At 36.8% G+C, this 14174-nt stretch overlaps 1 protein-coding gene across 4 annotated transcripts in view; it reads left to right on the forward strand.

The window, feature by feature from the left end:
• ODAD2 (outer dynein arm docking complex subunit 2) overlaps positions 1-14174 on the forward strand; it is a 216251-nt gene that overhangs the window by 119044 nt on the left and 83033 nt on the right. The window lies entirely within an intron of this gene.

Below are 14174 nucleotides of genomic sequence, written 5' to 3' on the forward strand. Positions count from 1 at the left end.
AATGGCCAGGAGGCAGAAAAAGGTAGGGAGGGGAGTAGAGGTGGGAGAAAGAGAAGCTGCTAAATAAGAATAACATTTTTAGACTTTACATATATATAAATTTAGCATTTAGATTTCTAAATGGAATACCCTTGTTCAATGACCAATGGGTTCATATACTACTGGAGAACCTGAACTATGCCAATTTTGATGTTCTCCCTGTAAAGGAAACTAGAAGGCATTATAGTTAGCTGAAAAACTGGTTCACAGGTCCTTGGAGAGACAAAAAATGGAGTGTTAAATAAGAAATTTGGTTATCTCACTTGACCTTGCTCATAATAAATATAAATAAAGGGACTGTAATGAAAATAACAGGGGTTTATTGTCCAATGTCTGTTATGGAAGTTGAATAAGTAGGAAAAAAAACTTGTTGAAGAACTTAAAAAGATTCTCCTAATTAATCCAACATGTACCTTGATACTTTGTAAGTTCAATGGTAGACATGGAGAAGGAGTTTAAAAATATTTTAGAAAATTTGGTTCAGAATCAAGACATAAAAGAGACCAAAGGCTAGTAAATTTAGACACCTCAAGATTGAATATCATAATTATTTTCTTCAAGAAGAGAATTAGACTGCTTAATCACATGGGTCAATGGGGACATGACTAGGGATGTAAACTCTAAATGATCACTCGAGTGCAAATATCAATAATATGGAAATAGGTCTTGATCAATGACACATGTAAAACTCAGTGGAGCTGCTTGTTGGCTAGGGGTAGAGGGGGGAGGAGGGGAGGAAAAGAACATGAATCATGTAACCATGGAAAAATATTCTAAATTAATTAATTAAATAAAAAATTTCAATTAAAAAAAAGAAGAGTTAGAAAGCACTAAATATGGTGAGCATCAAACAACATCACAAACAATTAAATAACCCATTCCCTTAGACAGGAAAATGACTGGTTACAGACATGAAAGTAATTTCTAAATGTAGTTAACAAAGACAACAAAGTACATAATTACAGCTACTTCATCCTGACCTATGAAGGTTATGTGGTGTAACTGACCTTGGAGCTAGGAAGACCTGTATTCAAATCATATTTCTTATTAGCTGTGTGACCTTGAGCAAGTCACTTGGCTTCTTTTTGCCTCAGTTTCCTCATTTGTAACATGAGAGGGATAGACTCGGTGATCTCTGAAGTCTGCAAAATAGCCTCATTTGATCCCATAGAATCTGTGCTTTTATTCTCCAGTCTTAAACAAGCTGTTGACTCAGAAAAAAAATAAGTAATGGGCAAACATTAAGACACTGATTACTATCATTTCTTAAAAACAGTTGTAACCTTTCCATATTCGAATCAATACTGTGCATTGATTCTAAGGCAGAAGAATGATAAGGGCTAGGCAAAGGGGGTTAAGTGACTTGCCCAAGGTCATACAGCTAGGAAGTATCCGAGTCCAGATTTGAACCCAGGACCTCCCATCTGTACGCCTGGCTCTCAATCTGGTGAGCCATCTAGCTGCACTCCCCCCCGCCCCCCATTATTACAGTTTCCTGAAGAAAATTTAATAAATTTAAATTTAAAATAATCCCCAGTAATTTAAAATAGTACCTCAGAAGGTGAACACATGATTGCCTTGCAAGGAAGAGAGACAAGTAAAGCAAGGACAGCGCCATTTTAGAATACAAACCAATATACAAAGTTGCATGGATGAGGATGGCAGTAGATTGGATATTATCACCTCACAGATAGGGAAAAGGAGTAATAGGGAATATCTGTACCTCGAACTGCAAAAATTTGTGCAGGAGACTCTGCTGAGACATATCAGTTCCAAAAGGATTTTTAGATGAAACAAAAGAGAACAAAAAGAGATGCAAAATGAAATTGATATGCCAGTGTTTCCATAGCAACCATATCTCCTCATCATTGCTGGACAGCGCCATCTCAAGTCTCACACCTCAGCCCTTGATAGGCCAGGTTAGGAAGAAGAAGTGGTACTTAAAAGATGAAGTCAAGAAAATTGGCTGTATGAAAACAAGAATAGGCACAGTAGTATAAGAATTACTTGGGGGCAAAAAAATCTATTGTCATATAATAAATGTTAAAACTTTTTAAACCTTAAAAAAAACTTTTAAGATATCCTTTTGTTTCAGTCATTTGTTTTTACTTTGAGTTCATAAGACTTTGATGCAAATTCATTTATTCTTCCTCATGAAACCACATTTTTATCACATTGAATATTAAAGGTATCTGATGAACAGTCTGTTTTTCTAAGTCTAGACTTAATTATAGCTCATAGGTTTTTAATGGCACTTATTTAAATCAGCTATATTCCCAGGTTGCTGAGCTATGATTATCTCCATTTTATGAATATATTTCTTAACCTTCTGTAATATGTAGCATAATGTAAGCTTGTATTACAGTATTCTGTCTCCATTTTGGGATTTCTCTAATTCTGGAATAATTCTAGTTTTCAGTATGTTGATATAATCATCAGAGGCCATCAGTTTGTCATTGGAAGCAAGACTTCCAGGTTGACTGGAAGCAAAAATAAAGATCCCCAACACATTTTTGGAAGGTGGAAGTTTACAGTTTTTTGTAGATACCTAGATCATAATTTCTCCTAGACCTAGCTAGGCTTACCTGGACTTCTTCTCATAACAATTCTAGTACAGCTTTGAATGAAAATAAAATGAGTCTCTTCAGCAAAAATGATCTTTTCCCTATCTTTGCTATTTCAGTATTTGTATTGTCTTGCTGGTGACAGGCATTTTTCCTTTTCAACAACCTGGTCTTTATGATGTGTTTCTAAATTCAAGAAATTTATTCTACATTGCAGAAGAATCACTAATAATCCCTTCAGTTTCCAGGTCCTTTTGGAAGACTTTGCTTGATTTTTTGCAGATTAAACCGAGGTCATCAAAGATCATGTGATTTTATTAGGGACACACGTTTAGTAAGCTGGGGCATGATTTGAATTCAAGTCTTTCTGATTCCAAGTCTAACACTCTGTCCACTGCACCATAATGTTTTAGAGAATCATTTTTCCTATCCCTCCCATTCTATTCCTCTTACTGTCCTTTCCTCCTCTATTATTTCTATCTTTCCCATCCTTCTCTTTCTCCTTTATTATTTGGGAATATGATTCTAATCAGTTCAGCCCTCTGTTATATTAAAATTAAATTAAATAACTCCTAATTTCTGTTCTAATAACAAGTCTAGGACAGAAAGGCAAGGGCTAGGCAAATGGGATAAGTGACTTGCACAGGGTCCCACAGGAAATGCCTGAGGCCAGATTTGAACCCAGGTCCTCCCAACTCCAGTCTTGGTACTCTATCCACTGAACCTCCTATCTTCCCCACTTATACAGATTTACATTTTAATCTAATGGATACATATTTATCAATCTAATTTCTTTAGCAAGACTGTAAGCTTCAAGTAGGCAGGGACTATGTCATGTACTCTCTTAGTGAGCCAGGAGCTTATGGTGGGCACTTGATAAATATCTGTTAGCTTGAATAAGAGCTAGATGAGATTACTTGGCTTCCACCTTCAGGCCATCCACGACAGATGGTTATTCTGCAAGAAGCCAGCTCCCAGCTCCATGTGTACTGTTTTTCCTACATGGAACTTTTGCAAGGTATTTCAGGCTGAGTAACTGAAACTACAGGGTTTGGGGCTATTTTGAGAAATAAGTCAATTCCTTTGTGTTAATGGTAGAGACAGTAGTTATGATTAAATCCGTCATTATCAATTACAGTTGAAGCTGCTGCAAAAGAAAGACAATATGTGTTCAAATAAGTTACTGGTTACTCCAGGGTTTCAGCACTGAATTGTCAGACATGTTGCCGAGGCCAAGGTGTAATGAATACTTGTCCATGTGGTGTAAATGTGTTGTGGGCATAGAAATTCCCTTAAAACACATGTTATACTCAGCATATTGTTAATGGGGAAGTGCGTTAAAACTTTCAGCCATACTGATTCAAAACAAGACAAAGTAATTAGGTCTAGTGGAATAATTATAACTTTCCTTGCAGGGAAATAGTATCACAGCTGCCCATCTATAAATGTGCAATAAGGGAAGAATATTACTATTGTGGCATTTTATTTTGGTCATTTAAATATTAATAAAAGGGGAAAGCAGCAAGATACAGTGGAAAGAGTTCTGGATTTAGAGTTGGAGGCCCTGAAATAAATCCTGGCTTTGCCAACTTATCCGAGTAACCTTGGGAAAGTCATTTATCCTTGGTTGTCTTCTCTAGAAAATGAAGGTATGGGGAGGTATTAGATTAGATTGCCTCCAGTAATAAATCTGTAATTCACGCTATGATTAAATGGGAAGGCCAGTTTAGTAACTTGCTTTAGGATAGTTTCAGCTAATTACCTATTTTCAAGGAATTGATGACCACTAAAATTCAGAATCTGCTTTATGTCTGTATACACAAAATAAAGAGACCCCTCTTCTGCTGAAGCATTCTAAGCTTTTCAGCTGTGGCCCAACTTTTCAACAGGAAAGCCTTAAAATCTGTTTCTTCAGCTTTATTTCATATTACTTCACATGCTCTGCATTTTGGTCAAGCTGGACTACTTGCTGTTCCCAGGATTCCACACATCCTTTCCTAGCTCTGTACATTTGTATAGGCTGTCCCCTGTGCCCGGAAGGCCTTCCTTATTCATATGCATCTTGAAGAATCTTTTTCTTTCTTCAAGACATAGTTTGAATGTAATTGTCTCCCTGAAGTCTTTCTTGATATATCCCCTCAGTTGAAAGAGTTCTAGCTGCCCTCAAATTTTTGTAGAATAGCTTGTCTATATTTCTTCTTTGCTTCTCTGATGACTTAACTAGGTAACATCTGTCATCCTGCACAAATGTTCCCCATCCCTTCCCTATACACATTTCTGACATAATTTAAACTCAAGGGATATGTAGTGTTTATCCTTGTATTTCCAGTACATAGGTACCTTACACAAAATTGGTAATTCTTGTTGAATTGAATTAAAATGAACATATTAAAGACATTTGAACCTTATCAGAAAGAAGAAAACGAAGTGGAAAAGTCACATTTGTTGAGTTAATGTCTTTGTCCCAATCTTTACATGGTTAGAAAAGGGAAGAGTTAATGCAATTCAGTTTTATTTTTAATAGTGAAAGAATATTTAACAACAAGCAGGAATGATTACTGCTTCAATTAAAAAGCTACTCATTATTCTTCGGTCTGCCAAAAATTAGGGAACAGAAGGTCAGGCAGACATGAACCATAACTACAAAAGAGCCTCTGCATATTTTTCTAAGTGGTTTTATTTCAAAAGCTCCCCATTTTAAAGGTTTTCAGCCTTGGACTTGAAAGTTTCCTCTTTTATTGAGAACTCTGAAAGGGATGGAGACCTTCAGATTTGACCTCTGAAGATGAGCTCTACAAGGAACTTTATCAACTGCAAGTCTGGGTGGAGGACAACTGCCTTGCAGAAACGGATGGAGACTTAAATAAGGAAGTGACATATTTCTTTTATGCTAAATTACCCACACATTTCTTCAATCTCGATAGCAACACAGTTGTTAAACAGGTGTTCAATGTTAGGAGCCTGCAAAGTGATGAATGTGGTCATGACTGAGATTGATGAAAAAATTAGTTTGGGCATTAAATTCTTTGTTCTTGAGAAGGAAGCTACAACTCAAAGTATTACCTCATAAGCCATAGAATTGTCAAAAGTGATGAGTACATTTTGTAACTCATGGGTCATAGAATTAGAGCAGAAAGACCAGAGAGGCCATTTGGTCCAATCATATGAGGGGTTAAGTGACTTGCCTAAGTCATTAGTTGGCAGTCAACTGCATCAAGCAGCCAATGGCTCAACCTGACTTAGAGTAATTAAGCAAGTTACTTTTATTAGATGCTGGCATCTTGATTGAATCACTCAATCCAAGGCAATAAACTGAGTAAAAATAACCTATTCATATTAGTTAGGAAGGACTCGAGTGCTTCAAAGCACTGGGTAAAATGAAATAATCCTTTGTAAGAATTGTACTGGGATTGGTCACTCTTAGGTAAACTAGGAAACCACTTCTGATTCTACCATTCTAGGGTCTGATCTGTCCAGTGGAAGAAACAGCTTTGTTGGTGAGGGGAAGGCAAAGAGGAGGGAAGAGAAAAAGCCTGTCTTCTCTGCTCACTCTAGACCAGAGAAAGACTTCACAAACATCGAACAGTCAAAAGCTTAGGGGCTTCCTATTTGTGATGGTAGCAAGGTTCCTGGAATAGCTGTAGCAGTGTCCATGTCAGGAGCCAAGGACAAAGTAAAGAGAGTTTCAGGACTCTCTAAGGAGCCCAGCAGGAAGACACATTCATGTCAATGTCATTAACCTGGTTCAGATCCTCATCACTTCTTACCTAGAATACTGGATTAGCTCCACTAACTGGATTCCTGGATTTCTGTCTCTACCATCACATCACCTTTCACACAGATGCTGAACTGATATTCCTAACCCTCAAATCTGACCATTTCCCTTCCCTGTTCCAAAAGCTTTAATAATTCTCTGTTACCTTTAGAATGAAATGCATCCTCTCAATCACAGTTATCTACTTCTCCAGACATGCTTTATCACTCATCCTCACATTCTCTCAAACTAGCCTACAAGTTGATGCCCAATTTCTACATGCTATCTCCTGCCCTAGCTCTTTGTCTTTGCACAGGGCTATCTTCTATGCAAGCCTGGTGTTCCCTCTAACTGCAGATATACTTCAGATCCTGGCTCTTATCTAGGTTCAGCTCAGATACTACTTCTTCAGTCCATGAAGCCTTTTCTTAGACCCCCAGCCCCACTCCATTATATATCCTCCTCACTCCCCTTCCTGAGATCATTTTGTATATACTTACTTTTTTTACATATTTTATCTCTCCTCTACAGTCCTCAAATAGAATGTAGCCTCCAGTCTATTTTATATTCATCTTTGTATCTCTAGGAGCTAATATAGTACAAGGAGCTGATCACAGATCTTATTTGCATATAAAAGAGACTTAATAAATAATGTTGAATTAAATTGAATTTTCACACCATAATACAGGCAGAACCAGGATGAAGCTTAAATTTTCCAACTCTCAGAAAGATCTTAAATTTATTTGCCAGCTTGTCTTGCTTTCAAGATTCATTCCTCTCTCCTTCCCTTCTTCTTCCCTTCCTTCCTTCCTTCCTTCCTTCCTTCCTTCCTTCCTTCCTTCCTTCCTTCCTTCCTTCCTTCCTTCCTTCCTTCCTTCCCTCTCTTACTTCTTTCTTTCCTCCTTCACTTTCTTTCCTCCTTCATTTTCTCTTTCTTTCTTTTTCTTTCTTTCTTTCTTTCTTTCTTTCTTTCTTTCTTTCTTTCTTTCTTTCTTTCTTTCTTTCTTTCTTTCTTTCTTTCTTTCTTTCTTTCTTTCTTTCTTTCTTTCTTTCTTTCTTTCTTTCTTTCTTTCTTTCTTTCTTTCTTTCTTTCTTTCTTTCTTTCTTTCTTCCCTCCTTCCCTCCTTCCCTCCTTCCCTCCTTCCCTCCTTCCCTCCTTCCCTCCTTCCCTCCTTCCCTCCTTCCCTCCTTCCCTCCTTCCCTCCTTCCCTCCTTCCCTCCTTCCCTCCTTCCTTCCCTCCTTCCTTCCCTCCTTCCCTCCTTCCTTCCTTCCTTCCTTCCTTCCTTCCTTCCTTCCTTCCTTCCTTCCTTCCTTCCTTCCTTCCTTCCTTCCTTCCTTCCTTCCTTCCTTCCTTCCTTCCTTCCTTCTCTTTCTTTTATTCATTAAGAAAATTTTGATTTTCAAAAGTTAGTAAAATTTTAAGTCTTCTAATGAGCTACTTTTAACAGAGAAGTCAGTCAAAAAAGTTTTCTTGTTTCTTAAGAAGCAAAGAAAGGCAAGATCTGTGGGATTTGAACCCATGTTGTGATTGTCAGATACTCATGTGAATTACATACTGAACATGTGTAGGGAAAGCTAATTGGCCAAAGGGGCAGCTGTCTCCAGCTAATCAAATAAGCCAATAATCTCCACTCACTGACTGTTTAAATTTAGCTGCCCAGTGAGCCATGCCCAACTAGGAAGCCAAATGGAAGTTTGAAAAGGAGTGAGTGTGTAGGAATTTACATTCAGATCAAGAATATTAAGTCATTGGTACGGTCTGTGAGTTTAAATTTGGCCATATTTAGGTTATAGAATGTACATCTGCCTAGAAAGAAGTAGAAGTTTGCCAAGGGGAAAGAATCTATCACATACCTTTTTGGGAAAATAAAATCTCATCCTCTATTTAGGGTTCAGTTTTCCTAATATTGAAGTATGCGTGTTGTGAACTATCCCAATGACATAATAATTAAGTAAGCCCTTACCAAGTCACCTATCCTCAAATTCCAAGAGACTGAAAGAATAGTTTATATAATAATAGTTTATATTACCTGCAAGAATAGTTTATATACTTACTGAATTTTCAAATGGTAGTCTCCATTTGAAGTAGCCCAAGAAAGTTGAAATCAAAGCAAGAGGGCATTGAAAATTAGCTTTCATTTTGCCATCACATCTCTATTTACTTTCTTGCCATTCCCCTGGCTGCTATTTGTCCCATTTCTTTTCTCTATACCATAGGTGCCATAGGGGAAGCATGAGGGTCAGTGTTGTATGGACAGTGTTGAGCAGAACAGTGATGATGCTACTAAGAATGGAAATACTTCATGTATAGATAGTCCAAGTCTGGAGTTTGGAATGTGTGTGATCATGCTCCAGTAAACACTTATTTATTAATTCATTTAATCATCTTGTCTTGCAAATGTCCCTCTCTCTCACTGGTCCATCCAATTACTTAATTATCCCCTTCATTTCCTTCTTTCTACTTTAACTTCTGATTTTTTTCCTGAACACTATATTCTAAGAGAAATCTCTAATTTTTTAACCCTTCAAAATACTTCATGTCTTTTATTTGCATTTATCCTTGAAGCTCACTTCTATTCTAATTTGAGTCATCTAGCACTCTCAGAGTCACTTTTCTGATCAATGCTGATGAGCAAGCCAAGCTTTGGGGTTATATTTTCACTAAATGGATCACTCTGGATATAAGACACTCTGGATATAAGACTAAGAAGAAGTTAAATGAGGTAGTCCTATTAGATGATCTGGATCATGGAATTATTAAATGTTAGAGCTGGACAGAGACCTTAAGAGATTATCTAGTCCAATTCATATAGGTGAGGCATATATGAGGTGTGAATGATTTGATTGTCTGAGCAAAAGGTTAGGAAAAGTTAGTAGTCTCTAAATCAATTATTTCCTTCAAAAAGACTTCCTAGAAGTATTTTTTTTGTAAGGGCCTTTAAAGATAACTCCAAACTGAGGGGTCCTCAGTGATAGGTATCAAGAGCAACATCAACTAAACTGACTACTTCCTATTGAATCTTTCTCGAGTTCATAAATTTAGTGAACAGTCTGCTATGAAGGCTGCTTATGAGAGAAGTAGTAAAACCTGGGGAATATGACATAATTAGACTGGAGTAACTGTATCATTGTAGGATATATCTATATGATAAGAGTTGACAGCATATTTAATTGGTCTTGATTATCTTAAAAATATTTTGATGAACTGTTGGAAATAATAACTCATTTTGAATGTGATGAAAACTCAGATGATACCAGTTCCAGAATATCTTCTCAGATGTGGGCCACAGAATTCAAGACAGAGGTCACCTTGGAACATGTCCATTCAAAGGAAGGAGCCCAACAACACCCAGATATAGTATCAGCCTGTTAGATTGTTCCATTTGGTATAAACAAGGAGCAAGAATGAAAAGATCCAAATCCTTTGATGGAAGATTGCCACCAACATAGTGGAAGCAAAGAAACTAGAGAAATGTAGAAATCGTTTTTTTTTTTTCATTATAAATGTGGCTTGGTTGAGTATATGAGGAAAGTATCTTTTGGTATGTTAGTAATTGAATTCCAAAGAGTTGGTTTCAGGAAATGGACATGGCGCCAGGAACAAAAGCCATTCTGGACCTCAATGACAATAAAAATGACCACATCCACAACAGTTACCATGAATTGATGCAAGAACTCTGCCATGAAGATAATATAAAAAAAAAAGATTACTTCAAGCAGCTAAGAGATATAGTGAGTAAAGCCAATGAATTTAGAGAGAAAATAGACCTGAGCTCAAATCCTGCCTCAGATACTTTTGAACTTGGTGATCCTAATCTTTCTCGGTCTTAATTTCTTTATTTATAAAATTGGAATAATACTAGTACCTACTTCAAAAGGTTGTTATGATATGAATTGGAATGACCTCCAGGAACTGATGCAGAGTGAAAGGAGCAGAACCAGGAGAACAATGTACACAGAGACTGATACACTGTGGTACAATCAAATGTAATGGACTTCTCTACTAGCAGCAATGCAATGATCCAGGACAATTCTGAGGGAATTATGAGAAAGAACGCTATCCACATTCAGAGAAAGAACTGTGGGAATAGGAACACAGAAGAAAAACAACTGCTTGATCACATGGGTTGATGGGGATATGATTGGGGATGTAGCCTAAATGATTAACCTAATGCAAATATTAACAATATGGAAATAGGTCTTGATCAATGACACATGTAAACCCCCCTCCAAAAGGTTGTTGTGAGGATTCAATAAGATAATATATATTATCAAGTGCTTTGCAACTTAAAGTACTATGTAAATGTTAGCTGTTATTATAAAAAGGAACTCTTTTCTGTTATAACTTTGAACTAATGGGGCTCAAATAACATTTGTAAAATCCTTTGCAAACCTTGAGGTTCTATGTAGATGCCTGCAATAAGGGCAGGTAGGTTGTGTAGAGGAAAGAGTGCTGAGCCTGGGATCAGGAAAATTCATCCACCTGAGTTTAAATTACCAGACTTGAACTAGCTATGTGAATGTCTTCTTCCAGAACCTCTATTTGAGGTTGGCTCCTTCCCAGCAGGCACTCTGGACTTCTCTTCCTGAGTCAAATCTGACCTAAGACACTTACTAGATATGTGACCCTGGGCAAGTCATTTAACCCTATTTACCTCAATTTCCTCATTTATAAAATGAGCTGGAGAAGGAAATGGCAAACCACCAGCCTCTTTGCCAAGAAACCCTCAAAATGGGGTCACAAGTCTGAAATAACTAAACAATAAGAGGCTAGGAATTATCATCCTCATCATTATTATTATAAAAAGAAAAGCCTTTTCTATTATAATGTGAACTAGCTGAGGCTCAGATAACATCTGCAAAGGATTTTCCAGTTCTTAAGGTACTATGTAGATGTTAGCAATTATTGTTATTATCAAAGCACTATTTTTGGTTATAATTGCAAACTAAGGCTCAAATTACATATTAAAGCAATTTACAAATCTTCAGGTACCATGTAAATGCTAGCTATTATCATCATCATTATTGTTGTTGTTGAAAAAAGAGCTATTTTCTGATATAACTGTGGACTAAGCTAGTTCATAAACATGTGGAGTGCACTTAAAGGGGGCAATTGTCACTTAGCTCAGAGGAAGCTGGTGCCCATGGAACCAGTGTTGAGAAATAAATGTCACCAGGAGGCCTGAGTTTATTTCCAAAGCATGAAACAAAATAAAAATGTTTAGAGAGAAACTCAGGAAATATTGGAGAATCTTAACAATCAGTTGGAGATTTTAAAACATAAAATATCTCAACTGATGTGAAAATGAGTTATAGACATGAATGGGCTAATGCTGTTAGAAATTCTCCTGATAAAACAGTAGGATTCGCTATATTGAGATAAGAACCGATGATTATTAAAACTCAAGGTGTTCTAAAGCTAGCAAAGAAAACTCATCAAAAATATATTGCTTTGGGGGTAGCTAAATAGCTCAGTGGATTGAAAGCTAGGTCTAGAGACAGGAAGTCCTGGATTCAAATCTGGCCTCAGATACTTCCTAGCTATGTGACCCTGGGCAAGTCACTGAACCCCCATTGCCTAGCCCTTACCACTCTTCTGCTTTAGAACCAGTACACAGTATTGATTCTGTTGCTTTGAGGAAAGCAAAAATCATGCCTACAATTGAAAACTCCAGTTCAAATGATGATTTTTTTTCCTAAAGGAAAGTCTAGGAAGTATCTGTGGTTAGATTTGAACCCAGGTCCTCCTGTCTCTAGGTCTGACTCTTAATCCATTGAACCAGTTGGCTCCCCCAAATGATGATTCTTTATCATGTTTGTGGGTACTAGCCCTATTCTCCAACCCAGAAGATCAGCTAGTCCTACTTATTGTATCTCAAAATGATGAGGAGAATTAAACCCAACAGCAACCCTATTGTCCCAGTTGCATAGAGGGAATAGAATACATCGAGAGGAGCCAGTAACAATCAACTTATGGCATTTAAGAGCTTAAGAGTTACCTTTATAAAATTAATAATCAAACCGCTAGTAACCTAGAAATTCAGGATATGTGTCAGAGCTAGCAACTCATGAGAAGTGGAAATTTCAGTGGTAATCAGGTTGGTGTACAACATGGAAAAAAAGTTCCATCATGGAATTTGCTCTTGATCACAGATATTATTAAGTTGCATAAAGGGTCACAATGACTGGTGTCTCATGTAAACTTGTGGTAAATAAAAAATTAACCTTGGAGGCTTATTACTAGATTTATAAGCATTTATTAGTAAAGAGAAAGAAAGGTAGAAATAAGGTTTCGAGACTTTCTAATTTAAGGTGAAAATCCAGTGGCTCCCCCCCCCCCACTCCCATTGTGTCCAGGGGTTCCTTCCACGGTAAGATAAAAAGTCACCAGGATGGCTAGAGAGTCACATCAGTCAGAGAGTCAGGAGCAAAAAGAGGGACCCAACTTCCTGCGCTGCCTTTTTAAACCTAATCTGCTTTCCCTGGATCCTGCTCTCAGCCAATGGCTTTCAATCATCATGCCATCTGCCCTGGCCTCTGTGGCTACATGAAAGCCACACATGACTCTTCAATACCTCTGCAAGCACCACTGGGGTGCTGGATTAAAGCTGGGATGAAGGTCCCCCAGATAACTTTACTTCACACATTGTGAAATTGCAGAATTAAATTAGATATTTTTGGTAAAAAAATATTTAAAAGAGACTACAAATATGTGAAAATAAAATAGAAAGTAACTTGGCAGGGGCAGCTAGATAATTTAGTCAGGCCTGAACTCTGAAGGACCTGGGTTCATATGTGACCTCAGATGCTTCCTAGTTCTGTGACCCTGGGCATGTTGCTTAAATCCAATTGCCTAGCCCTTGCCACTATTCTGTCTTAGAACCTATACTAAGAAAGAAGGAAGGTGAGGCTTAAAAAAAAAATAAAGAAGAAACCTGTATCTGGAGGTATAAGACCTGGGTTCAGATTTTGTCCATTACCACCACTTGTGTGACCTTGAGCAAATTAACTTTCCTTGGCCTTGCTTTTCTCATTAATAAAATGAGGACTCAGGACTAGATGAACTCGGGTTCCTTTCATCTTTCAGATTTTTGTCCTTAGAGTCATTGTTCTAACTCACAAAAAGAGACCTTAATTTTTTTAAAAAATCCTTCTTCTTAACCCTCATTGTTAGAATATTTTGCCTACTATAGAAATGAATACTTCCCCTCTTCTCTTCTCTTCTTTCGAATTAAAAAAAAAAAAAGAAATGAATATGTAACCTGGATGGGGATGAAGTTATGAAAATTCATATTATTTTTCAAGGCCAAAATAGTTGAATTTTTAAAATTATATTTTTCAAATTACCAAAAAAAAAAAAAAAAGAAAAATGTGCATCTTCTCTTGAAGGATATTAAAATCCTAATTCCTTATTGATAACGGAAGTTCATTGTACAGCCTTACCATCACATTTTTAGGCAAAGGCAATCTGCATTGATAAAGTTGATTTGACAACTTAAGCTTTATAACATGCTCTGAATGTAAAATACTATTGATATCTTATGGAGATACGTTAATCTGTAACAACAGAATACTTTAAAGCATAAACATACTGTGCTTTTTGGCTAAACAAAGTTTTTAGTGTGATCTATCAAATAAGGAAAGTATTATTCATTTTGGAAAGAATTTGAAAAGGATAGTTCCAATTTTTAAAAATGCAATACTTGGTTAAATTCATTCCTCACAGTTCAAAGTTGCACAACTATTTTTAAGAACAGGAAATAACTACAGAACATAAAGCATTATATAGTAATAGAATTAATGGTCTGGCTATACA

Source organism: Monodelphis domestica, chromosome 5 (assembly GCF_027887165.1).
Source record: "Monodelphis domestica isolate mMonDom1 chromosome 5, mMonDom1.pri, whole genome shotgun sequence".
Lineage (NCBI taxonomy): Eukaryota > Metazoa > Chordata > Mammalia > Didelphimorphia > Didelphidae > Monodelphis > Monodelphis domestica.